The 27,153-nt window shown below is 44.0% G+C and overlaps 1 long non-coding RNA gene across 1 annotated transcript in view; it reads left to right on the top strand.

Annotated features, from left to right (window-relative positions):
- LOC128411199 (uncharacterized) overlaps positions 1–23,317 on the top strand; it is a 36,288-nt gene extending 12,971 nt beyond the window's left edge. The window contains exons 2-3 of the long non-coding RNA XR_008329720.1: positions 20,073–20,189; positions 21,973–23,317. This is a non-coding gene — a long non-coding RNA (uncharacterized LOC128411199). The remainder of the gene's footprint in view (positions 1–20,072; positions 20,190–21,972) is intronic.
- Positions 23,318–27,153: the final 3,836 nt, after the last annotated feature.

Here is a 27,153-nt window from a genome sequence, read left to right as displayed (position 1 = left end):
TTCGGCCAGAAGATCGTGCAGAAATAAGCCCCACGTGTTCTGCTACATATGTGGAGAATACACCATTGCTCCTAATAGGAAGCCAGTCACAAGTTTCATAAGGCGTGCTTACCATCCTTATTTTGGTATTAAACTTGGTGACCAGGATAAAGCTTGGGCGCCACACATGGTGTGCAAGGCATGCACCGAGATTCTCCGTAGGTGGACCAATGGCAAGAGGAGTCTGAACTTGGGAATTCCCATGGTTTGGAGGGAGCCGACAGATAGATTAGATATCAACTGATATATTTCATTCAAATTCATTTAAAATGAGCATTCGTGAATTAATTATTATACAGTGGTACCTCGGGTTACGGACGCTTCAGGTTACAGACGCTTCAGGTTACAGACTCTGCTAACCCAGAAATAGTACCCCGGGTTAAGAACTTTGCTTCAGGATGAGAACAGAAATCGCGCGGCGGCAGCAGCAGGAGGCCCCATTAACTAAAGTGGTACCTCAGGTTAAGAACAGTTTCAGGTTAAGAATGGACCTCCAGAACGAATGAAGTTCTTAACCCGAGGTACCACTGTATATGGTTAATGATTATAATGGTGGTGTTGTATCCCCACAATTATATATTCTTTTCTGATGGGCTGATAATGATTGCTTGTCACACCACTCCCCCTTTTCCTTTGATCATCCTAAGTGGACATGATGTTGTCTTGGGTTCTTGTTGAGATGTGCCATCAGTGGGATTAAAGAAGGTGCTTGATCCAGTTTGCTGATTCGGGATTTGCTTTGACCCAGAACCCTCCTGATTCCAATATGACTCCAAAGAATCAGATCCTGCTTCTTACAATCTGTGTCCTGCTCCTCCTCAAACCTGGAGGCCAGATTGTCTGACAAGGGAAGAGGGAAGGATTTTCACTCAAGTGTAACCTGCAGAAAGCAAACCTTGTGCAATTCCTTGGCTTGGCTTGGCTGGCAATGGATCGACATGTCAAAAAAAAAGATGAGAGTGGCCCAATTGCTTTCTAAATCCGGCCCGTGGACGGTCCAGGAATCAACGTGTTTTTACATGAGCAGAATGTGCATTTTTATTTAAAATGTATCTCTGGGTTATTTGCGGGGCATAGGAATTTGTTCATATTTTTTTCCAAAATACAGTCTGGCCCCCACAAGGTCTGAGGGACAGTGAGCTGGCCCCCTGTTGAAAAAGTTTGCTCACCCCTGCTATAACTAATTGAAATTAATTTAAAAATAGGATTCATAGTTAATTATATACACGTAAATGCACTCATAATTGTGGGGTGTATCTATTACAGCTTCTTATTTTGTCCACAAGTGGGCTGATAGGACCACACTGCAGTCTCTTTGATCCTCTTCAGGGGACATGATGTTCTCTTGGATTCTTTTGGAGATGTCTCTTCATGGGGATAAAAGGAAGCCTCTTCTCCAGTTTACTGAAAGCCAGTGTGACTTGAGCTGTGCTGTGACCACAGAACCCTCTCGATTCCAAGATGGCCCCAAAGAATCAGATCCTGCTCCTTGCAATCTCTGCCTTTCTCCTCCTCACATCTGGAGGTAAGGTCCATTGACAAGGGATCGTTTTCATCCGAGTGTAACATGCAGAAAGCAACCTTTAGTGGCAGCTGGACTTGGCTGGCAATGGATCTACATGTCAAAAAATAGATAAGAGCAGTTCTTTTTCTTTCTTTCTTTTTAAAGGAAGGGGCAATTTTGATATGTTCTAACATAAAAAGAAAATCCAAACAGCTTCTTACTATATTTATGAGGGTTTAAAAAAAAGCCAGGCTGTCTCCCCAGCCTCCATGGCTCAGGGTTCTGGATGCCTGGATTTCATATTGCAGTGGTGGATTTCAGGAGATCAGACAAGGAGACACCAGGCTACATAAGGAAGAGCGAAGGTGATCTTAGGGCACATTATCAATCAGAATAAACATGTGGGGTCTTTAAGGAAATGGTGCAGTGTAGAGCACTCCTGCTCAATGCTTCTGACAGCCAGCCACATGCTCCTCCAAAATACTTCCCTTGCCCCTCTGCCTCCACTCCCCACCTAGTTAGTATTCTGCAACCACTGAACATGCGTGTTCCTCATGGGGCTGGAACCCCACCACAATAAATCTCTCCCCATAAAAGGTAAAGGGACCCCTGACCATTAGGTACAGTCGTGATCGACTTTGGGGTTGCGGCACTCATCTCGCTTTTATTGGCCGAGGAAGCCGGAGTACAGCTTCCGGGTCAAGTGGCCAGCATGACTAAGCCGCTTCTGGCGAACTAAAGCAGCTCATGGAAACACCGTTTACCTTCCAGCCGGAGCGCTACCTATTTATCTACTTGCACTTTGATGTGCTTTCGAACTGCAAGGCTGGCAGGAGCAGGGACCGAGCAACGGGAGCTCACCCCGTCGCAGGGATTCAAACCACCGACCTTCTGATTGGCAAGTCCTAGGCTCTGTGGTTTAACCCACAGCGCCACCCGCATCCCAATCTCTCCCCATACTTCTCTTGTATTTATCCCTCTCTTCACATGATTATGTGACCCCCCTCCTGTACTTTGGGTGGTTACTGATGCCTCGTTGTCAATGGTGCTGTTTTGGATGCTTAAAAACATTTATTCTGAAACATTGGAAATAGGGGGAATGACACAACATACATATCATTGTGAAGCTACAGAACTCAATCATAAATGTGGGGCAGTGGAAGCAGTCATAATAAATGATTGAATCATAGAATTGGGAGGGACCCTGAGGATCATCTAGTCCAATCCCCTGCAATGGAGAACTATGTAGCTGTCTCATTTTGGTATCGAACCTGTGACCTTGACCTTATCAGCACCATGTTTGAACCAACTGTGCTATCTGTAGGCTGATGGTTCTTCAAATTCGTCACCAAATAGCCCAAACAGTAAAAAGTTGTGTTGTGAGAAAATTATTGCACAGAATGCACAATTCAGTGTGAGTTTGAGCAGTAGTTTGGAATGTGCTTAATTGTGAAAAATTGTCTTTTGGAGCATATCCTTTGCTATGTCGGGACTGCACAGTGACTGAAGAAGGATGTATTGGAGTAGAAGGCTCTGATCGGATTTGCATAGCTGACCCTGAACTGGAAAGTTGCAATATAGCCAAAGCCTATGAAGGTAAGAAACCTCACCCTCATTCTTTAGATTCACTGTTCTCTGTGTTCATGCCTGATCTGTGTTGAGGACAAAGAAACTGGACTGTGTTATACTCTGGATAGTTAATATGACTAAAGTGGCTCACTGCATCTTTTCCTCTTCTTTTTCTGGCTGATTTTAGAGGGGAAACTAATCTGGACAAAGGTTGGTTGTGGACCAAAAGAAGAATGTGATACCAAACAGCAGGTGACCAAACGTATCCATGTTGAGTACAAATGTTGCGAAGAATCAAAGCCTTCAATAGGCCTTGATTTCTGCAATGACGGGTTATAAATGAGGTAAAACTAGCCAATGGAAGATTTGCAACATAGCTAAACATGTTAGCCACCTCCTCTTATTTTGGCATCACAACAGAGGACCCACAGGAGCAGTTAGCACTTTTAATATATGTATGTAATTAAAGTTGAAAAATTGTAGGATATAGCATACAGATGAATTGAGTTTCCAACAGTCATTTACATGGATCAACGCGTGTTTCGTAAAGTATGCATTTAATGTTCTTATGTTCTTTAAAGTCAATATGATGTTCTTTTGTCACAAAAAATTATTGTGTGCCATAAAAGGGAGCCCAACTAGTAAGAGAGCTCCTGGAATTCACATTCCAAAATAAAAATAGCCCAAGAGAAAGCCAATTTTTCATTGACATCTTTATTTTGGACTAAGCTGTGAAGAGTGAAGGCTGGTCTTATTAATGTCAGAAGATCCCTGCTGGATCAGAAAGAAAACGAATATCTAGTTCAGTATTCTGTTTCCCATTGTGGCCAAGCAGATGCCTCTGGGAGCATAACATGGAGGCAGTCGCTGTCTCCCACTGTTGATCATTAGCAACTGATAACATGAGCTAATCTGTCCCAGGCCATGGAAATACTATATAGATATAGACACCTGCCTTGGTCTGACCACCCCTGGAATACTGCCACCAATTCTGGGCACTACAACTGAAGGTTGTTGACAAGCTGAGACATGTGTAGAGGAGGGCAACCAATGTGATAAAGGATCTGGAAACTCGGCCTTTATTAGGCTTTGGGGAATCAGATCCCTCTCATGGTGGCAACAAAGAAGCCGAGAAAAACAAAGAAAAGTTCTTACCAATTAGTTTATTCAATAATCACAATAGGTTAAGGACACCTTCTGGTGGGACTAAAACACTCAAGGATGATGTGCTGTAAGGCCCTAAATTATTACACTGGTCAACAACAAATTTGTTATCTGCATTTTTTCAGTTGATTTAGGACAAATCTGATGCGCTGAATCCGAAAACCACATTGGTTTTGCTCAATCAGGTCAAGTTTTTGAGCTATGGCCACATGTCGTTTTTTAACGTTTTCGTTCTCATGTACGCTTGTGTGGAGCATTTTAGAAGAAGTTGGTGGGGGTAAAATGCCATGTCGAATAATTGTTTTGATTGGAAATGATTATTTTAATGACAAGAAGTATTCAGGTCCGATAGTTCTGGGTGATTATGTCGAAAAGGGATCAGTTTGACGTCATAAAACCTCCGTTTTTTCTCGGAAGAGAAGGACTTGGTGTACTGTGCAGATATTGCACAGCTTCTGCTCAAGCTTGGAGTGCTACAGTATGAACCCAAAGATTGGAGACTGTTCATTGACAGCACCAAGTGATCACTGAAATGTGTTCTGCTACACAATGGCAACCAGTTTGCTTCTATACCCCTGGCTCACTCGACTACACTGAAGGAGAACTATGAAGCGGTGAAGTATGTGCTGAAGAAAATTGGTTATGATCAGCATAAGTGGTTTATTTGTGTTGACCTGAAGATGGCGAACTTTTTGTTGGGACAACAGTCTGGCTTCACCAAGTACCCATGTTTTCTGTGCATGTGGGATAGTAGGGACCGTGTTCAGCATTACACGAAGAAGGACTGGCCTGGGCGGGAGGAATTGGTGCCTTCCAAAAAATGTAACGTCATCAACGACCCTCTGGTGGACAGAGACAGAATACTCTTCCCACCGCTGCGCATCAAGCTCGGCTTAATCAAGCAGTTCACCAAGGCTCTGGACAAGGATGGTGACTGCTTCACTTACTTGTACCAGGCTTTTCCAGGATTGACCATGGAGAAGTTAAAAGCTGGCATCTTTGATGGTCCTCAGATCCGTCAGCTCATCAGAGATCCAGAGTTCGGAAACTCAATGAACGAAGTGGAACTGGAAGCGTGGAAGGCATTTGTTCTGGTAGTGAAGACCTTTCTTGGCAACAATAAGGCCAGAAACTACGCAGAAGTTGTCAACAACATGCTGACAAGCATAGAGGTGGACTGGCTCTACCTGACCTAAATTTATATTACTATGCTGTCTGTCTAAATTGGCTAAAAGAGTGGATTGTATTAAAAGATGGTAATTTGTTAGATCTAGAAGGGTTTAATAACCGTTATGGTTGGCATGCGTATTTAGCTTATGAAAAAGGGGAAGTATACAGGGGATTTATGAATCACGTCATAAGGAAATCATTATATAAACCATGGACAAAATATAAGGATCTCCTAGAACCGAAAACACCATGGTGGGCATCACCTGTAGGAGCAATTACAATAAAATATATATATATGGAATTAGAATGGGCCACATATAAAGATCTGATTAGGGGGAAAGACAATAAATTGGTAATTAAAGATTATGAGGAAATAAAACAACACCTTATGGGTTGGATCCAATACCATTAATTGCATGAAGTGTTCAGGACAGATAAGAAAAAAAGGTTTCTCAAACGAATCCTCATTATTAGAAAAAGTGTTATTAAAAAACAAAACCAAAGTAATATCAGGTCAAGGTGATAATGATCAAGTGGGCTTTAGATATTGGGAAAACCATTAACTTAACAGCATGGGAAGAACTATGTAGAAAGTACTGGAAATTTACAGCCTGTTAAGTATTGAGGCAAAACCTAATCAAGATGTTTTATAGATGGTACTTAACACCTACCAAAATAGCTAAAATGTATAAGACAAAAACATATCTGAGCTGGAGGTGTGGTAAAACAGAGGGGACACTTATACATGTTTGGTGGACCTGTGAAAAAATCAAAAACTTCTGGAACACAGTGTATGGTGAGCTTAAAAAAATGTTTAAGTGTAACTTTATGAAAAAATACAGAAGCTTTTCTACTAGGGATAACGGACACAGGTATAGCAAGAGAAGATCAGAAAATAGTCCTCTATGCCACAGGAGCGGCAAGGATCCTAATTGCTAAAAAGTGGAAAAAAGAAACTGTGCCAACAAAAAAGGAATGGCTAGAGTATATTGAACTGGCTAGATTAACAGAGGCAATTAGAGATCGCCCTAGACAAGAGTTTCAAAAAGCTTGAGGGAAATGCAGAGAATACTTCACAAAACAGGGCCCTAAAATACATACCTGGACTTGTTTCAATTAATGTTGTTTAATGCAAGAGACTTTGTGGACATTTAAGTTATAATTAGAAAAATCTTAATAATTATTCATAAAAGAAACAGTTTATAAGAAGTAAATAAAGAGGCCAGATACAAGATAAAGGAAGTCTTTTATTTGGTTGTTTGTATTGTTGTATGTTATGCTCACTGTATGTTATGTTCATGTTTAATGAGGGTGGATTTGTGTATTTGGGGGTGGGGGCTGTGTTATGTTGTAAATAAAATTCCAATAATTTTTTTTTAAAAAAAATAACGAACGAGGAATGTCTTTAGCAGGTGCTAAAAGGCAACACAGAAGGCACATGTTGAATGCCTTTGGAAACCTCTGAAGATATTGTCACCAGATTTGGCACACTGGTTCATGAGATGGAGGAGCTGGTTTTTATTTACATTTAGAAAGTTCTGGATGCCATTTTGATGAAAGACTCCACTGCTTTGGACACCTCTGAAGATACAGTCACCCAATTTGCCATGATGCTCCCCAAGGTGGAATAGTAGGCATTTATTTCTGCAACACAAAAGTCAAAGAAGTTCATATGTGGTGGAAATGTCTAGATGTTAAATCAATATGGTTTGAGGTATATATAGCTACATACAATCCCTGAAAACCTCAACATTCCCTAAACATATGAACGTCCCTCTCCTACCAATTTGTTGTTTAGAAATAGGTAACAAGATTGTTTGAACGTTTTCAAGAAGACGAGAGAGAGAGAGAGAGAGAGAGAGAGAGAGAGAGAGAGAGAATGAATATGAATGAATATATAAGTTGGAAGAAATATAAATGCACGTCATGTATACAAAAAGAAAAAATCCATAAATATAGAGTTTATAATGAATGCCTGTGTAGGACACACACACACACACACACACACACACACACAAGCATTAACATCTAATAGTAAGGAGAATACAAGTAACATACCAAATAATTTGTTAGCAACCTTACTCCCTGCCCCCATTCTCAAAATAAGAAAACACAAGGCATCCAAACACCTGGAGGGCATGATGCTGGCAACTATTGCTGCTGTATGGATTTCTTATTTCCCTCAAGCAAGCTTTTAAATCAAATTTTATACCACTGATCATAGACAAAAGCAGTTTAAAAAGAGAAAGAGGACAATAGTAACTCCGAGAGACAGTGTGAGGGTCAATTCACACCATCATTTCAATACACAGGAAAGCATGAGGAAACTTCAGCCATTGTTCTGAAAGCGTGGTCTTACTTAGGGGGCAAGGGGGCAGCAGGGGTGCTGGAGGTGTAAATGACTTTCAGACTTTGAAAAGCTGACATCAAGTTCATCCATTAAGTTGAATTAATTAATTTAAATAGTTTTTTTGGATTTTGAGGGGGGGAAGTGCAATTAATTATTAGTATCGTAACCTGTATGGTGCTATTATCTTCCTTGGTGGGTGGTCTGTTCTGAATAATGCATTTTAAAGTGATGGGGACATTGCGGATGAGTTTATGGATGGTGGGGATGGCCCCAAACAAGTTTGTGAAACAGTGCCATAGTGCATGCGCTGATGGATTTATGTGCATCAAGTGAAAAGTCTGCCTGTAGTAATACATGCAGTGGTAATGCTTGCACCATCAGTAGCACATAAGGGAAGCATGCTGTATGGAGCCCAATGGCGTCCGGCACACTTCTTCTGCGCGGCTCTGGTCTTCCTCCAGTGACCTCCGACTCAGCAGCACGTAAACACAGCGGAACAGAAGCAGGAACGTCGTGTGAGGGCAATAACTCAGGCTGGACGCAGCAGTCTCCTTATCTATGTTTTAAGTCTTTATTCCTTAGCAAAACACAACAGCTATAAATTTCCCGGCGACAGAGCGCACATCTTGCTCCTTTCTCCACGGAGCAAACACACACACACACTGAGAGAACACAGGAAACCACTCCCCTCAGTGTTCTAAACCCCGCCTCAGAATGTGAGACGTCACTCAGAACTTCTTAACCCTGTGCGTTCTGAGCCTCTCTCCACACCCCCTCTCGAATCACGTTCTGAGAGGACTTCTGAGTGTTCAACACCTTCCCCATTGCCTTCCGCCCCTTCCTGGCATCGTTGTTAGGCACCTGTTGAACTTCCTCACAAATCTCAGGTTCGCACTGTGCGAAACCAACCCACGCATTTGTGACCTGAAACCTCTCAGGTGGAATTCCCTTTGTAGCCCGCGATGACCGCCTGGGCACAAACTGGGGTGCTCCTTCTGACCCACTGGGGTCAGCATGTGCGTCTTCCTCATCAGAAGACTCCCCCTCTGACTTGACACGTCTGTGAGCTTTCTCCATTATGCGCACAGGAGATGAGGGCTCACTCTTGGACACTCTTTTAACAACCTGTGGAGACGCCCTACTCTGTTCAGGGACCCGGTCTCCACCAGCAGGTTCAGGCTCTGGCTCTCCCTCCTCCTCAGAGTCAGACAGACAATCTGAGTGAACGTCAGAGCTCGCTTTGCGCCTTGCCCAACCATCCTGCTCAAAGAACTCAGCCTGTTTACTGACCAGAAGCTTGGTCTGATCACCTTCTGGGTATGCGAATCTCCACCCTTTTGTCGCAGGCTCATATCCACAGAAGATCATTTCCTGGTACCATGGGCCACCCTCCTGCTGCAGAAACTTTGGTACAGGCACCATGGCTCTGCTACCAAAAGTGCGAAAGAAATGCACAAGCGGCTTCTGTCGATGAAGCAGGAAATACGGGGTGTCACCTACCACTGCATTGTAGCACCTGTTCATCGTGAAATTGGCTGTCTTTACCGCCTCCCCCCAAAAACTTTGAGGCAAACCAGAGTCATCCAGTAGAATCTCTGATGCTTGTACCAGAGCTTTACTCCTAAGCTCTGCCACGCCACTGTCCTGAGGAGAAGTCACCTTGTAACGTATCCCCCTCTGGCGAAAGAAACCCTTTAAAGCAGACCCAGTGACCTCTGAACCTCGGTCACACTTGTACCCCTGCACCTTGGTGGAGAACCTCAGTTCCACCTCTGCAACCCAATCTTTGATAAGTTGTGTTGCCTCCTCCTTAGTTTTCAGCGTGAATGCCCATGCGTTCCGCGTATAATCATCTGTCAGCACCACCAGCCACTTGGCCTTGCCCAGACTTGGCTGTGGCATATCAAAAAGGTCTGCATGCACAAGCTCAAAAGGCTTTGTGGTTACTCTTTCCACCCTGGGATAATTAAATCCCTTGTTCCTGGCTTTTCTGCAAGCTCTGCAATTCAAAGGTTGACCACATTCTTTTACCCGGCACCCTTTGGTGCACTCTGATAACATCTGAATGTCCTCACAGGAACCATGTGACATTCTCTTGTGCCACACGCAAGCACACGACACATGAGTGTGATCAGTGGCTTTCCCAGCATTCCCCTCACCCTCCAGAGGTGTTTCCAGAACAAAGAGGTTGTTCTGATCTTTCTCAACACTTATTAGCTGTTTCCCCCCTCTGGAAATTGTACAAACATTTTTCTCAAAACTCACTGAATATCCCTCCTGTAAAAGGCAAGGTACAGATAACAGGCAATGTTTTATCTCAGGTACGAAATAGACCTTCAGTTCAGCCTGTAAGAAAGAGACAAACAGGTTAGCAAAATGAGTCACATGTCCCTGTGAACCAGTAGCAAATTTAACTGTTTTCCCAGTTGAAACAGCCTTGCAGTTCCACATTTGTCCATCAGGTGGCGCTGTTACCAGATGGGCGTTAGCAGCCGAGTCCACAACCCAACGTAGCACTCTGGAGTTGACCTTCTTTGTTGCCTTAGCAACCGACTTCCTGCTGCCCCCGACCTTGGGGCCTTCGCTGCAGGTGTTCTCCAAAACTGCCATTGACGCAGACAGCTGATAAGCGTTTTCTCCCCTCTCTGGAGCTCGTAGCGTCTGCGGTTTCCCACGCCTGCCTCCCCTGCAGGACTTGTAGCCATGGAAACCCGGCTGGTTCCCATGGGAAGCAACCTTGGACACATCCTGCCCTGTCTCCCTTGCTCTCTGTGGGCAGCTCCGATGCAGGTGTTCAGAAGACGCACAAACAAAACATCGCCAAGTGGAAAACTTTGCAAACTTGCCTTTGGTCTTCTCTGCCCCCCCAACCTTTCCAGCAGCACTCCTTGAGGCTTTTCTGCTGTTGGGGAAATGGCCTTTGGCTTCTGCTGTGGTTTCTCTGCAAACCCCCTCCAGCTCCTGCCAAACAGCCTGGGCACTCTCAAGACCCTTGTAATGGCTTGCACCCCCACTCTCAGGTGCAAAGTTCTCAGTGGAAGAGATAGCCACTGCATCTCTCTCCTCTTCTCTCAGCTGCTCTCCAGCACGCAGCTCATGTGTTGGTGCATTCCAATAGCCTCCCAACACAGTCCCAGCCCCCTCTGGGCTTCTTGGGCGTCCCTCAGCCCCTCTTGGGCTTGGTGCCTCCTCAGAGCAATTCTCAGCCCCCTCTGGCCTGGCTCCCACTGTCTTCTTCAGTGCCTGCCTCCTCTCGACCCAGGGCTTGCTCCCGTCCACCTTATCAAAAGGGATTGACGATTTCTGGCTGTCTGCCATCTCTCCCCGGGGCCCAGCCTACTTACAGGTAGCGGTAGTGCCTCCCGGTCCGGCAGATCTCAGCTCCTCCCAGTGAACTCCTGGCTGGCACCAGCTTCTCCTTAGCTGGCCTTTGGCTGCTCCTCAGCCGACTCTGACTGCAGTCTTTCTTCCCAGCGTCTCATCAGCTGGCCTTCGGCTGCAGTCTCTCACACACGAACGTTGCTTATCTTAATTGCTGATGACCCATAACCTATGGAGCCCAATGGCGTCCGGCACACTTCTTCTGTGCGGCTCTGGTCTTCCTCCAGTGACCTCCGACTCAGCAGCACGTAAACACAGCGGAACAGAAGCAGGAACGTCGTGTGAGGGCAATAACTCAGGCTGGACGCAGCAGTCTCCTTATCTATGTTTTAAGTCTTTATTCCTTAGCAAAACACAACAGCTATAAATTTCCCGGCGACAGAGCGCACATCTTGCTCCTTTCTCCACGGAGCAAACACACACACACACTGAGAGAACACAGGAAACCACTCCCCTCAGTGTTCTAAACCCTGCCTCAGAATGTGAGACGTCACTCAGAACTTCTTAACCCTGTGCGTTCTGAGCCTCTCTCCACATGCTGCAGGTGGTGGCAGCACTGTAACCGCTGGGGAGGAGATGGTTTGGGGCAAGGAGGCAGGGAGGTCAAGAAGCTGGTGGTGACCCCTGAGGGTGGTCATGCGCTTCCAGGCTGCAACAGTAACTGAGCACTCACTGCAACCTTGACCCACCATGTCCCAGTCCCAGTGAGTGCCACACGCATGATCCAAAGATCTTTCACTTGTGTTGTAAAAGTTGCATTACTTATAGAATGAGAGAGGGACACCATTCCACTGTCAAACAGCTCTTACCATCAGACATTTCCCCCCTGATCTTTAGTCAGAGTCTCCTTTCTTAAAACTTGAAGACATTGGTTTGAATCCTACCCTCCAGAGCAGGAGAAAACAGTTTGTTTCCCCATTTCCATGTGACATCTCTTAAGACATTGGAAGATGGCTATCATATCTCGTCTCAGTCCCCTCTTTTCCAGTCAAAACATAACAAGCTCCTTCAAACGTTCCTCGTAAGGCTTGGGTTCCCATTCAGTGATAATCTAATCTTTAAGGGCACCAAATAGTTGATATTTTGCATCCATTCAGCCAGCATTATCCCTAATTTAAGGATTCTGCAGTGCATGGTCGTATGGAGAACTGCAGTGACTTCAAAGAATAGATTATTGCACACCTAGATATGTATAGGTGCAGCCAAAATCTACCTCTGCAGTGCCTTTCTGCTCCACAGTTGCAGGCCTTGTGCATTTGTGAAACACTGGAGAAAACTTGTATTGACCCCATCGTACATACAATCACATTAACGTGGCCTTTTGTGTTTTATCAATATCCTCATATGCATCTATAGCACAGGGAAGCAGGCAGACAAGGTGGCAAATGAAGTATAGGTTGTGAAAGTTGTGTCAATGCTTGATAGATGACTCAGTTTCACTCCAGAAATCACATCGCCAAAATCTGAAAATAATATGAATGTTTTTGATGCTTTGTTGAAATTGTTTTATTATTTATTTTAATTACATTTGGATCTCATCATTGATCTTACGATTATAAAGCACTTAAAAGCCACTATGGCATGGACGCAGGATAAATAGATGATAGATTGCTAGATCGCTAGATAATAGGTATAGATGATAGATAGATTAGATAGATAGATAGATAGATAGATAGATAGATAGATAGATAGATAGATAGAAAGAATAATCATCGTCATCTTGCTCTGCTGTAGCTGTATTTGTGTGTAGCAGTTGCCTTTAATTTTTTTCAAAAAAACCCAACACCTTGAAAACTCTGTATCAAATAAACGGAAGAAGAGAATATAGAAAAAGGTGACCATAAGCAGAAGATCCTATACATGCTTCAATTTGCAGTCATTCTTCAGGTTGTTTTTAGTTCCTGTCTACAGATCCTCATTGCAGAAGTCTCTGTCACCACAGCAGATATGTCGAGCCTCATATCCATCAGTATTGGTGCCGGTGTTGCAAACTCCAGATTCCTTTGACTTGCAGCCTAGAATTTTCTGGTGAACTTTCCCATCTATGATGGTGACAGCAGAATGCAAGTAGAGAGAGAAAAGGAGAAGACATTTATATTTATGCTCTCTGGACACAGAGGCTACTACACCTCACATCTACAGTTTACAACAAATGAAGTCCTCTCCTGGGTCTTCATTCTCCCCACTTGTGAGTGTGGTGAAACTATCAGCCATGCTAATTACAGGATCCAGGTTGTGCCACAGTTGTGAATCAGTTGGCACACTGGCAGGGCTTTCTTCAGCAGTAACACCTCTGGGCCCATAGTACCTCTGACTCATGAGAAGACTGTCCTTGGAGCACAAAGGGGACATCCTCTGTGGGCTCTGAAAAGGGTTTTCTCATGAGCTGGAGGTGCAGCGGGGCTTTGATGAGGCTTTTCAGCTTCCTGGCTAACAGCTGATGGGCAGGAAGAAGCCACCCTGAGCGTCACTCTGCAAGCCGCTCTGTACCTGTGGCTCGCATGCGCCTGTCAGAGAGGCAAGGCTGCATGCAGGAGGGACAGTTGCGGCTTGCAGAGCTGACATGCAGGGAGGCTTCTTCCCTGCACGTCTGCTCTGTCAATCCCCTCACAGCCCTGCCTCTCCAGCTCGTACATGTAAGCAGGAGGGACAGGGCTGCGTTCCTGGACTATTTTTGTGGGGAAAGCTGCACTGCACACCAGTATGATGAACAAGCATGCAGAGCAAATGGTTTGCATATGGAAGGTCTCCAGTTAAAATACATCAGGTAGAGGGTGATCTGAAGGACACTCGGGAGTTGCTCTTAGCTAGTGCCCAATCATTGCTCAGTTTTGTGCCTATCCTTGAGTTTAGGAATGGTCAACTTGTTGTAGACTCCAGCTCCCACCAGCCCCAGCCAGCTTGGTCAATTGCAAAGGCCAATAGGAACTGTAGTACAACAAATCTGGAGCTTCACCTTTTCTCCATCTTTGCTTTAGGCCATGGGGGCTCTTCCGGAATGCAGGACGTTAGACATACTTATGGTTTCCACCACAGGAAACAAAATTCCAAAAGGAGAAAGGACTGTAATAATATGGAATTTCTGCAGCAAGAAATATTGATGAAATTTTCATGGCCAGCATCGTGTCCCTGATTGCCATGTTAGTATAGCAGCATAGGTTTCCTTATAAAGGTATTTCTGTGATATATTATACCACCCTTCATAATTATATGCAATGGAGAAATGTAGAACTCTTACCTTTGGTCACTGTGTAGGCATGGCACACTTGTGTTTCAGGGTTTGCTGAGCATGTAGCTGAAGGGCGACATGGACTCCCTTCAGATGGGGCCATGCAAAGTCGACATGTCAATGCATCTGAATCAAAAGGGAGAACCTCAAGGTTATCAGAATACCAGTCTTGAAAGTCAGGTGATAATAAATGGGTAATCAATGTATAAGAACACAAGAAGAGCCTGTTAGTTCAGGCCAATGGCCCAGCTGGTCCAGCACCCTGTTCTCACAGAGGCCCAACAGATCCCTTTGGGAAGTTCACAAGTAAGACGTGAGCTCAATAGCACTTCAGCCACTGGTGAATACCCTGCTATTTGGAGACATATTGCCTCTGAGTCCCTCTCAGACTCCAAAATACCAACCTTGAACCTCAAGTGTAATTTATGTAGAAGAACCTCAGAAGAGCTCTGCTGGATCAGGAGAGTGGCCCATTGAGTTCAGCATTCTCTTCTCACAGTGCCTGACCAGATGTCCACAAGTAGGACCTGAGCTCCACAGCACTTTCTTCACTTGTGATTGCCAACAACTGGTTATCAAAGGTTTATTGCTGCCATCTGAAAAACCTTCTCCCAGCACTGGGGAAAGGAACTTACCTCCAGGAGGAAGGAAGAGGCTAACACAGATACCAAGGAGCAGCATTTGAACCATGAGGGACATCTTGCCACAGCAGAGCTCTTGGTTACAGAGGAGGCAATGGTGATCTCCACTCGCTTCTACTGGGGTGAACAAGCAGCTTCCTTTTATCCATTTGATGATGTGCTTGCCCAGATACCCTTAAGTGCACTCCATCCTTATCAGATACAGAGGGTCCCATGGGCAATGGCTTGCAATATAACAATTGCACATTGTAATGATCACATTCTAGTGAGCATGAAGCCCTCAACATATGTACAGATCAGGGATTCAGATTGTAGTCACCAGTTGCAAAACCAGGAAGCTAGGAAGCATTCAAGCAAATATCTTCAGTAGTCTATGCCAGGCTCGTCCAACTCCCAAAAGACTGTGATCTACTCCCAGTATAAAAAAACTGGCAGTGATCTACCCATTGTCATTGCACAGAGGTTTTTTTTAGCTTTTCCCTTGTAACTTTTTGAACATGATAAGGATCCCGTGATCTACCAGGATCAGCCGGGGATCTACATGTAGGTCACAATCTACTGGTTGGACATCCCTGGCCTATGCAATTCCATAGAAGGAATCAAAAACAGCTAGCGAGGCCAACTTTGAAACACCTGTGGTTGTAGAATGGGTTTTCCCTATGTTCAGATGTATGCTATACATTGACAGCACTCTTATACTACTTTGGGTTTGAGAATCCTCGAAACTGTAGCTATTTAAGAGTGCTGGGAATTGTAGCACTGTGAGGTCAACACCCTTAAGAAACTACAGTTCTTGGGGAAGCCATGGCTGTTTAAGTGGTGTAGGAGTTCTTTAAATGTATGGTGTTGCTGCAACCTCTGTTAAATGAGAGAAAAACATCGTACTGCTCTTGGGTCTGCCCAATACATCATCTCTGGCTGTCCACAGTCATGAAATGGGCATCCAACAAGGGTTGTGTTTATCATTGTTTTCCAAGGGAAAATGTCTCTAACTAATATTTATAAAAGTTAACTATCCAGTATTGCGATCTCCGAAATTTCATTCCCTTTCAACAACTTTATTTATTTCGTTATTGTTTCATTTATGAATTGCTTCCCATGAGGCATCCCATGGAGATTTACCATTGCAAATTGCTTCATTTTGCAATGTCAAGAGGGTGGACCAAACAATACCAAGCTACACTGCTTGGGACCTCACAGAAGATTCCATTGCCCAATTTGGCATGGTGATTCCTGGGACGAAGGAAGGGGTTTTGTTCTATAATTGGAAACCATTGGACTCCATTTGAAATCAAGATGGTGAGCTGAACCTTCCAAAACTGTAAAACAATCTGATACAAAACTAATGTTGGGATAGCGCCAGGGGTCAAAGAATCTTAAAATGTGAGAGTTGGAGGGAACCACATGGATCATCTGGTTCAACCCCCTGCAGTGCAGGAATCACCTGCCCAATGTGGAGTTCACATCCATGATCCTGAGATTAAGAATTCCCTGTTCTACCAACTGAGGTAGCAGCGTCAATAGGTCTCTCACCATGGGTTATTGCCCCCATGGCAATGTGTCTCCCCACCATACAGGGTTTAAAAAGCCCTTGTTAAATGTTAGCCCTGCTTGCAATTGACTTTGGGGACCAGATCCTGGTTGAGAGTTCCCTGGATCAGCCCAGATCAAGGAGGAAAGTCAGATACTGTTTCTTAGGCAGGGGGGAGAGAGATAACATGAATAAATTCACTCCAGATGAAATACCGATATCAGCTTGGATGAAGATATCCACTAAGAAGGCTAGTTCAAAGTGGAATGTTTTGAGTAGGTGCTAAAAAGACAATAGAGAAGGCACTTGTCAGATATATAATGGGAGGAAGTGCCGCTGTCTTCCATGAAGACTTTGTGAAGATATCTGGCATATTGATTTCTGAAATGTAGGAGCTGTTTTTTGTCTACATTTGGGAAGCGTTGAATGCCATTTTGGATCAAGATGGCAGACTAGACTGTTCCAAGCTACACTAATTTGGACACCTCTGAAGAGGCATTCACCCAATGTGGCATGATGCTGCCCAAGGTGGAAGAAAATATATTTATTTGGTTGGAGAATCATATCACAAAATTAAAATAAGTGTAAATTTTCAGGGATAGTTCTTTTAAGGTTCACATCTTGTCTTAGAATGTACAAAACAGTGTCGTCCTCCCCTCACTTCGGTGTTACAATGTGTGTTCGTTTTCTTTCCAGTCAGTGCCCACTGAACTCCCTATGTCCACAGTTAATGGGGACAGAATGCTTCTGTACACATGCCAGTAAAGGGATAAAAGAAGCAGGTTGTCCTGTCTTGTTGGGAGGGAGTGGACATCATTGTGTCTCCTTTGAAGAACCTAGAGTTTTACTGTGGTGCAAAGAACCCTCTTGATTCCAGTATGTCCCCCAGGGTTCCACTCCTGCTCCTTGTTATCTGTGCTTTTCCCTTCCTTCCACATGAAGGTAAGTTCCTTATCCCAGAGCTGAAAGAAAGCTGTTCACTCAAGGTATCATAGACAAAAGCATTTAAAAAAGAGAAAGGGGACAATAGTAACTCATTTCAGTACATAGGAAAGCATGAGCAAACCTCAGCCGTGGTTCTGAAACGTGATCTTACTTAGGGGGCACGATGAGGCAGGTGTCAGCAGGAGGGTGCTGCAGGTTTAAATGACTTTCAGACTTTGAAAAGCTGGCATCACTGGGTCAAGTTCATCCATTTTGTTGAATTAAACTAAATAGTTTTAACAGGATTTTGAAAAAAAATGTGCAATTAATGTTTGGTGTCTGAATTGTATTGTGCTATTATCTTCCTTGGTGGGTTGTGCTGTTCCGAAAAGGAACAGCCCTGACACGGACTTTGAAAATCTCCATCCTTATCAGGAACTTACCTCCAGGAGGAAGGAAGAGGCTAACACAGATACCAAGGAGCATTATTTGAACCATGAGGGACATCTTGCCACAGCAGAGCTCTTGGTTACAGAGGAGGCAATGGTGATCTCCACTCACTTCTACTGGGGCGAACAAGCAGCTTCCTTTTATCCATTTGATGATGTGCTTGCCCAGATACCCTTAAGTGCACTCCATCCTTATCAGAGACAGAGGGTCCCATGGGCAATGGCTTGCAATATAACAATTGCACATTGTAATGATCACATTCTAGTGAGCATGAAGCCCTCAACATATGTACAGATCAGGGATTCAGATTGTAGTCACCAGTTGCAAAACCAGGAAGCTAGGAAGCATTCAAGCAAATATCTTCAGTAGTCTATGCCAGGCTCGTCCAACTCCCAAAAGACTGTGATCTACTCCCAGTATAAAAAAACTGGCAGTGATCTACCCATTGTCATTGCACAGAGGTTTTTTTTAGCTTTTCCCTTGTAACTTTTTGAACATGATAAGGATCCCGTGATCTACCAGGATCAGCCGGGGATCTACATGTAGGTCACAATCTACTGGTTGGACATCGTTTTCTTTCCAGTCAGTGCCCACTGAACTCCCTATGTCCACAGTTAATGGGGACAGAATGCTTCTGTACACATGCCAGTAAAGGGATAAAAGAAGCAGGTTGTCCTGTCTTGTTGGGAGGGAGTGGACATCATTGTGTCTCCTTTGAAGAACCTAGAGCTTTACTGTGGCTCACAGAACCTTCTTGATTCCAATATGTTCCCCATGCTTCCAATCCTGCTCCTTGTTATCTGTGCAGGTGTCAGCAGGAGGGTGTTGCAGGTGTAAATGACTTTCAGACTTTGAAAAGCCAGCATCACTGGGTCAAGTTCATCCATTTTGTTGAATTAAACTAAATAGTTTTAACAGGATTTTGAAAAAATGTGCAATTAATGTTTAGTGTCTGAATTGTATTGTGCTATTATCTTCCTTGATGGGTTGTGCTGTTCTGAAAGGGAACAGCTCTGACACAGACTTTGAAAAGCTGGCATCAAGTTTATCCATTTTGTTGAATTAATTAAACTAAATAGTTTTATTGGATATTGTGGGGAAATGTGCAATTAATGGTTAGTGTCATGAATTGTATTGTGCTATGATCTTCCTTGGTGGGTTGTGCTCTTCTGAATGATGTTTTTTAAAGGGATGGGGATATTGCAGATAAGTTTATAGAACCAAGGGGGGGGTGGCACAAAACAAGTTTGTGAACCATAGTGCATGCACTGATGGATTTCTGTGCATACTGTCCAGGTGAAAAGTCTGCCTGCAGTAATGCTGAGGAAATGGTTTGAGGCAAAGAGGCTGGGAAGTCCAGAAGCTGGTGGTGACCCCTGAGGGTGGTCATGCACTTCCAAGCTACAACAAACAGCAAATGAGCTCTCACTGGAATCTTGACCCACCATGTCCCAGTGAGTGCCACATGCATGATCCAAAGACCTTTAACTTGTGTTGTAGAAGTTGCATTGCTAATGAATCATAGAGTTGGAGGATACCCAAGGATCATCTAGTCCAACCCCTTGCAATGCAGGCATCTCAGCTAAAGCATCCATGACAGATGGCCATCCAACTTCTGCTTAAAAACCTCCAAGCAAAGAGAGTCCACAACCTCCCGAGGGAGACTATTCCACTGTTGAACAGCTCTTACAGTCAGAAAGTTCTTCCTGATGTTTAGTTAGAGTCTCATTTCTTGTAACTTGAAGCCATTGGTTCGAATCCCACTCTCCAGAGCAGGAGAAAATAAGCTTGTTCCTATTTCCATGTGACAGCTCTTAAGACATTTGAAGATGGCTAACATATCTCATCTCAGTCTCATCTTTTCCAAGCTAAACCTACCAAGATCCTTCAAAAGCTCCTCATAAGGCCCATTCAGTGACTTCACAAGCACATAATCTAATCTTAAAGGGCGTCAAATAGTTAATATTTTGCATCCATTCAGCCAGCATTATCCTTAATTTAAGGATTCTGCACTTCATGTTCATATGGCAAACTTCAGTGACTTCAAAGAATAGATTATTCATTCATTGTCACTTGAGGTCAAGCTTGGTATTATAATCAGGATGATTTGTCTTTTGAAGTTGATACGCTGCAATGTCGGGAAAGCTCCTCCAGTCCATGGGAAGAATTTTTGCCTCCTCGTGCCTGTGAAGCTGATCCTGAAAGGCAAACCTGCCATGCCCTAAAGGTGTACCTTAGTAAGTAATCTAATCTTCCTCTTCTTTGGGCTTAATTATGGAGCAATAATGCCAATGCAAATTTCACTGACATCAAATTCCATGTTTACAGTTCCATCTGCTTCCCACAGTTTGGTACATATCTTGTTGCAGAGTACAGATGTACTCTGGTTTTTGAACAGCCTAGTTCTCGAATTTGTTGGCTCCCGAACGATCGAAACCTGGAAGTGAATGAAAGCTGAAGGTCCAACAAGGCTTCCGCAGCTTCCGATTGGCTGCAGGAGCTTCCTGCAGCCAATCTGAAGCCACACTTTGGTTTTCAAATGCTTTGGAAGTCAAAAAGACTTCTGAAACAGATTCCATTCGACTTCCAAGGTATGACTGTTTGTCAAAACATATGAGTCCAGGAAGGACAGCCATTTGCACACTGATGATTAATGATTCATTACTGTGCCCTTTGCATACTCTGGAACTGACTCTTCAGGGTTTCAGCAGAGGTCTTTTATAAGACCCACTACTTGATTTTCTCTTTTAATGTGGGGATGCAAGGGAATGAAATGTGGACTTTCTGTATGTGAGTTGTGCAACTGCCAGTGTCATAGCGGTACACCAGGTTCTTCCTCTCCCTCCACATGGTGGTGCACTCACAGAACAGTGCTGGGCTAAAATCCTGTCTTGAATGGAATGGTGTTGGACACTCAAAAATATATATCTTACTATATAATGTTTTGGTAAGAATTGCGGCTAAAGAACAGCAGGTGGAGTGTGGAAACCAGGCAGGCCAGGTTACAGGTTGGCAGAGCAAGCAGTTGGGTGGTCCCAAGTGGGCATTCACATGTTCTCCATATTCCTGCTGCCACCCATTTTCCCACTTGCATGTGTGCACAAAAGGACATAGGAGGACATAGGAGCCAACTAAGTGGGGTCCAGGAGTGAGAGCTGGGCCGTAAAGAAGGCTGATCACCGAAGAATTGATACTTTTGAATTATGGTGCTGGAGGAGACTCTTGAGAGTCCCATGGACTGCAAGAAGATCAAACCTATCCATTCTGAAGGAAATCAGCCCTGAGTGCTCACTGGAAGGACAGATTGTGAGGCTGAGGCTCCAATACTCTGGGCCACCTCATGAGAAGAGAAGACTCCCTGGGAAAGACCCTGATGTTGGGAAAGATGGATGGCACAAGGAGAAGGGGACAACAGAGGACAAGATGGTTGGACAGTGTTCTCGAAGCTACGAACATGAGTTTGACCAAACTGTGGGAGGCAGTGGAAGACAGGAGTGCCTGGCATGCTCTGGTCCATGGGGTCACGAAGAGTTGGACTCGACAAAACGACAAAACAACAACAACAACAACAACAACAACAACAACAACAACAACAACAACAGGTGCCTGGGCACCACACCCACAAATTTTAAATGATCAGCCCCCCTAGTTTCTTTTTGGTGGTGCACACACTCCCTGTGGCATGTGCAAGTGACATCAGCAAACCACGGGGTGTGCTGACGTGTGGGCATGTGCACATGCCGCGGTGATGGTGGCACACCCTGGGCAACCAATGTTTCAGGTTCAAGGCAGTGCACCTGCAAACGATGTAAAGAAGGGAAGCCTGGGGTCCAAATGAATGGGTGGCCTGGCTGAATGAGAGAGAGGCCACGTGAAGGGAGTGGGCACCCAGCCAGGCAGGGTTGGTGAGCAATGCAAGCAGGGATAGCAGCACCTAGTATATATACCTATGAAAATATAAATGGAAATGCTTACTCATTTCCCCACTCTTTCAATTCATTTTATCCTCTGCCATCACAGATGGTGATCTTCAAATACAAACACTAAGCTGCAGGACAAAGAAAGATGCAAAGTGCGGCACCTCAGAGCCCGCCCCGTTCCCAGACCAGTGGACCGAATTCTTCTGCTGCGAAGACAGTGACTTCTGCAATGACAAATTTCTCACGGCACTGGAAGCAGCTTGAAGATCCTCCACACATCAGCGCATGTGTGCATTGTCTGTGCCCTTTAGTTTTCCTTTGTCCCATGCTCATAGTGGTTAAAGGCATGACTCTGAGTGTGATTATGGCTCTGAGTGCGGAATTCTAAAGCGTTTCCATTAATATATATATATATATTCAAAAGTAAGATCTTAAGTGTCGTCCATGGCTACCAAGTTAACACCTTCAAAATGCAGACTCCCTTGGGGGGTGATGAACTCTCCCTCCTTGGAGGTTGGATGGCCATCTGTCATGTATGATATCTTCATTGGAGGGCATTGGACTAGATGCCCTATGGGGTCCCTTCCAACTCTACATTTCTAGGATTCTATGATACACCAGGACCTCAGTCCCATAAACCAATCAATCTTGGGTTGCCAGAGGGTCTAATTTAGCCTGTGAGGCCATTCTTTCCAAACCATGCCCATCCATCCTTCAGCTGACATCATTGGTGAGATAGGAAGGGCAGGGCTTAATCATGCACTGGCTGTGCACCACGTTCCCAGCAGGAAACAAGACTTCTGCTGCAAAACCATCAGGATTTAATCCCTGCTCCTCAACTGATGAACAAGTCCCTATTCTGAGCATTTGTTTTTGTATAATAGCAAACAAAAGAATATTGGTTCCTTTAACCAGACTGGCACATCTTTGTCTTATAAAGAGCCATGTTTTTCTGTCCTTCCCACTCAAACTGGTACAGCTCCAAGGGTTCAACCAATCTAGCCTAACTATTACACATTTTGGATAATTTGTCCCTCTTTTCATCCTTCCAATAAATTCAAGAAAGCATGAGCAATCCCTTCTTTTCCTTTCTCATTACAACTCTGTGAGGAATATTTGATTATTTTAATGTTATATTTAATGTTATATTTTGTATTTTAAAATTGTTGTAAGCCACCCTGGGACCTGAGTGAAGGAAGACAAAAATGAATTAATAGTAATAGAAATAGAGTTAATAACCACAGAGTTGTCATTGTAACTTAAACTAAAAGGTTTGTTGACTGATAACACTCAGTACAGAAACAATATATTAGGAAGAACAGGAAGAGAAACACAGATCCTTCAAAAGCATATCAATGTACTGCAAATCTGAACGGTTCAATGTGCATAGTGAAACAAAGTAACAATAATTCATTATTAGAATGTGGATTAAATAAACAAATGAATGATTGATAAAGCAAGTGATTTTGATTCTGTTTAAATATTGTTTTCAACTGCCTTCCATATTTACCATGTTTGTGGGGGTGCTGTGACTATTAACATCCAACTTCTGGTGGCAGTATAAAGGCACTTCTGTTCTCAAACATTTACAGCGAAACCCAAATATTTGGAAACTGAGGATACTTATCCGGCCCAAATTTCTTCCTCTTATAGCATGTGTCACCATAGCAGGCACCACCACCCTCCTTCCATGGAAAGTAAACCAAACATTTCAAGCTACTAAAACAAGGAGTGTACAGGATGTGTCCCTGTTCTAGAAAGTAATGCTTATCTTATCTTGTCCCACAGTGTAGTTGGAGATTCCGTATTACACTTACGGTATTACACTTACAGACAATCTGCTTCTTTTGATCCCATTGAGGGCATGACTCCACAGGCACTTCAAGAGTCATTTTTCCTCTGCTAGTTGCATGAAGAGTGAGTCTAATGGGCTATGAAATCTCCTACATATCGGATGTTTCCCTTTTCCTCTCCATGGATTGTCAGTGGTCTGTTGGCATCTTGATGAGTATATCATTACCTGCATAATGAGTAGGCTTTGTTGGCTGAAGAGCTGCAAGTGGATTGTAAATCCACTACAGAGGTGATAATACATGGTTTGTGGTCATCCATCTGCCTCAAAAAACATATGGAATGTGCCTCTGAGGGTGAAGTCAAACTGTTGTGTTGGCAACAGTCAAGTGACCTCCCTGGGATGCAAGCAGTGCGTATGGAAGTCCTGGGCTGCCCAAATGACAAAACCCTCCTCTTGGCCTCACTGGTGTGGTCCAAAGGAAAGCAGAGCTATATGTTTGGTACCAGCTTGACTGCAGGAGTTGCCAGAAGGAGCTGTACAAGGTGCCATCCAACAGTCTTAGGGACTCCAAATTTGTATAGAGGTTACTCTCTAGGCCTTTTCTTTTCCAGAATATATTCTGCAAGGCAGCGGAGGTATCAGATCTTTCTTTCTGTTACATGGACTACCTTCCCAAGTCGATGAACCCACCTGCCCCCCACTTCCATCAACACCATGTGCAGAAACTCCTGACACCATCCAAGATTAAGATCAGATGGTGCCTTCTTGGTACTTACATCACCCTCAGATGTTTGAGGGGTGGCAGCCCAGAAAACGGCATTATTTGCGATGTCCTATAAGCTTGGCATTATCAGTTTACCTACAATATTGACTAGACTGCTTCAGTCAGCTGAACTGGAACTGTTACAGGCACCACTTAATAATATCCGACTCGATCTTTTTGTGTGGTAACACCTTATACTTTGGAACTCCCTGTATTACAATCAGGCAGATGCCTTCACTGTACTTTTTTTGACTCCTGCTAAAAACATTTTTGTTTAGATGAGCCTATCCAAATGTTTAGGAAAATGGATGGAGGTTTTAATCTGTTTTTAGTCTTTTGTTTTAACTTTTCAAAAGTCTCAAATTATTGCTGTCAATTTTTCCTTTTTGCTTTATCCTTTTTGTAAACCTCTTTGATGACTTTTTATGATGGAGAGGTGTAGGAACTTTATGAAATAAATCCATAAATAAAATCATTTTCTTTGTAGTAGTAGTAGTAGTAGTAGTAGTAGTAGTAGTAGTAGTAATAATAGATAGATAGATAGAGACAAAGTCATTACTTTAACTTAAACTAAATGGTTTATTGACAGAAAATGCTCAGTAGAGACAACATTGTAGAAATAAGAGTAGGAAGAGAAGTATAAAGACAGATCCTTCAGAAGCCAATCAATCTACTGAAAATCTGAATGGTTCAATGTGTCTAAAAAAACAAAGTAGCAATAATTTGTGATAGGAATGGTGGATTAAATGAACAGAATAAAACTGAATGATTGGCAAAGGAAGTGCTTTTTATTTCATTCAAGCAGAGGTTTTAAACCTTTTTGAGTCCATGGCTCCCTTGACCAACTACATTCTTTCTGTTGCACCTCTGTGGGGCTCAGGAGCCCAGTTATATCACTCCTTGCCTGCAGAGCTGGCAGCCTCTCACCCTCTCTTGTGGAGTGTTCCCTCAGCCTCCTCTCCTCTCCCCTCTCCTTGGGAGTCCTCTGGGCAGTCGCAGCTGCCACCCCTGGTCTCTTAGCTGTCTGCCCCCTTCTGCAAAGAGAGGTGTCTCTGCTCCACGGGGGCCTGGGAAGTACTCCCTGGCCAGCCCCAGAGGCACCATTTGCCTGGGGAGCTAGTAGCCAGGGCTGCTGCAACAAACAGTTGTGCAAGCCTTTGGGAGGCAGAGAAGCAAGAGGGCATCAGAGGAGGGAGGGAGGGAAAGAGGGACAGAAGCCAGTGTTGTCAGTGGCACCCCTGACCATCAGTCAAGGCACCCCAGGGTCAAAACCCACTCAAGTATCACATTCTAGGCCCACCCAAATTTTATCCTGCCCAAGCTAGTTCCAAATTACTGGTGCTGTTTCCTAGCAGTTGGAACTATAGAGCATGTTAATTTAGGAGAAACTAATGTTGAATATCCAGAATGGGACTCGCAAGAAACTGCCTACTTCTGTTGGTGTCAAAACGATACAGTGATGGAAAGAGGGGAAAGCAGCACGGCATTCAGCAAGAATTAGGATGGATCTACACAGACCTGTTTAACGTTATTAGAACGATATTAGAGATATCATTCTAAAATGTCACAGGGCATAATTGTAAAATAAAGCGTTTCTTATCTCTACTTTTTTGGGGGGGGTCAAAACAACTGTAACTCAAAACAAGGAGTATAGATTCACCTTTAGTCTTGCTTTATGTTCCATACCAGGTAACCCCTTCCTTGATTGTCAGACCACAGAATCAGACAAAAGGTCAAATTTAAATAATGTGCATAGGAAAATAAAGCTGGGAAGGAGACATCCCACAGGAAAAGTCCATTTGCATTCCTCAGGATACGGTGGATCTTCAATCAGTTTTCTGACCAATTTATAATTTATCAACACAGAACAGGCGTTCAATATAATAGTCGATGTAAGTGCGTCCAAGAAATTTATTTCCTATTGTCTCGTGTTTATCACACCCCGTCTCAGGAGTCAACATGCATCTTTTTTCTTTAGCAAACAGGTTCCCATCTATGATTGAAATGGATACAATGAATTGTGTTCTCTATGCTTTGGTCCAGAACTTTTTTTTCAGCTGGACCCCTCTCAGGTAGTTACCATTGCCATTATAAGAGAACGAGGAAGGCATTCATGGTGAGTTCACCTGTCTATCAGCTGATGTCATGGACAGGGTTAATGTCAGGACAGGGTTAAATCCTGTGTTTCCTGTGCAGCGCTGTTCCCAGGAGGGAACAGGATCACACAGCCTAGGCAGAAGGTTTTAATAAGCTAATGAGTGGAAATTAAAACAGCAGATCAGGGTCTTGAAAGAGTTTGGGAGCATTTGGGAGTTTTCCACTCCATCTTGGCAATTGCAGTGTGAACACTTCTCTCCCCCTTCCCTTTTAAAGCCAATCTCACTGTGGTCTCAAAACAGGGGGGGGGGGCAAGCAAAGATTGGGGAAAGCCTTTGGGAGTCTCTTCTTCCTTCTTTGAGACTGTAGCAGGATCTGACTAAAAAGGGACAGGAGGAAAATTAAGCCCATTGGCCACCAAAGGCTTCACACAACAGCAGCAGCCACTGCCTTCCTTCCATTGCTGTTGGCTGGTTGAGGTGGGGGACAAAGCTTTCACCCAAAAGGAGAAAAATAAGCTTCGTCCCACCCTTTCTGCTGCTGCTGCCACCACTGAAAGGGAGAGAAGGAAAGCCAGCAGGGTTCCCAGGCTCCTACTGCTGCTGGGCAAATCACCAGGAAGAACT

This window comes from Podarcis raffonei, chromosome 3, assembly GCF_027172205.1.
Source record: "Podarcis raffonei isolate rPodRaf1 chromosome 3, rPodRaf1.pri, whole genome shotgun sequence".
NCBI lineage: Eukaryota > Metazoa > Chordata > Lepidosauria > Squamata > Lacertidae > Podarcis > Podarcis raffonei.
This window is presented reverse-complemented; position numbering and strand designations above follow the sequence as displayed.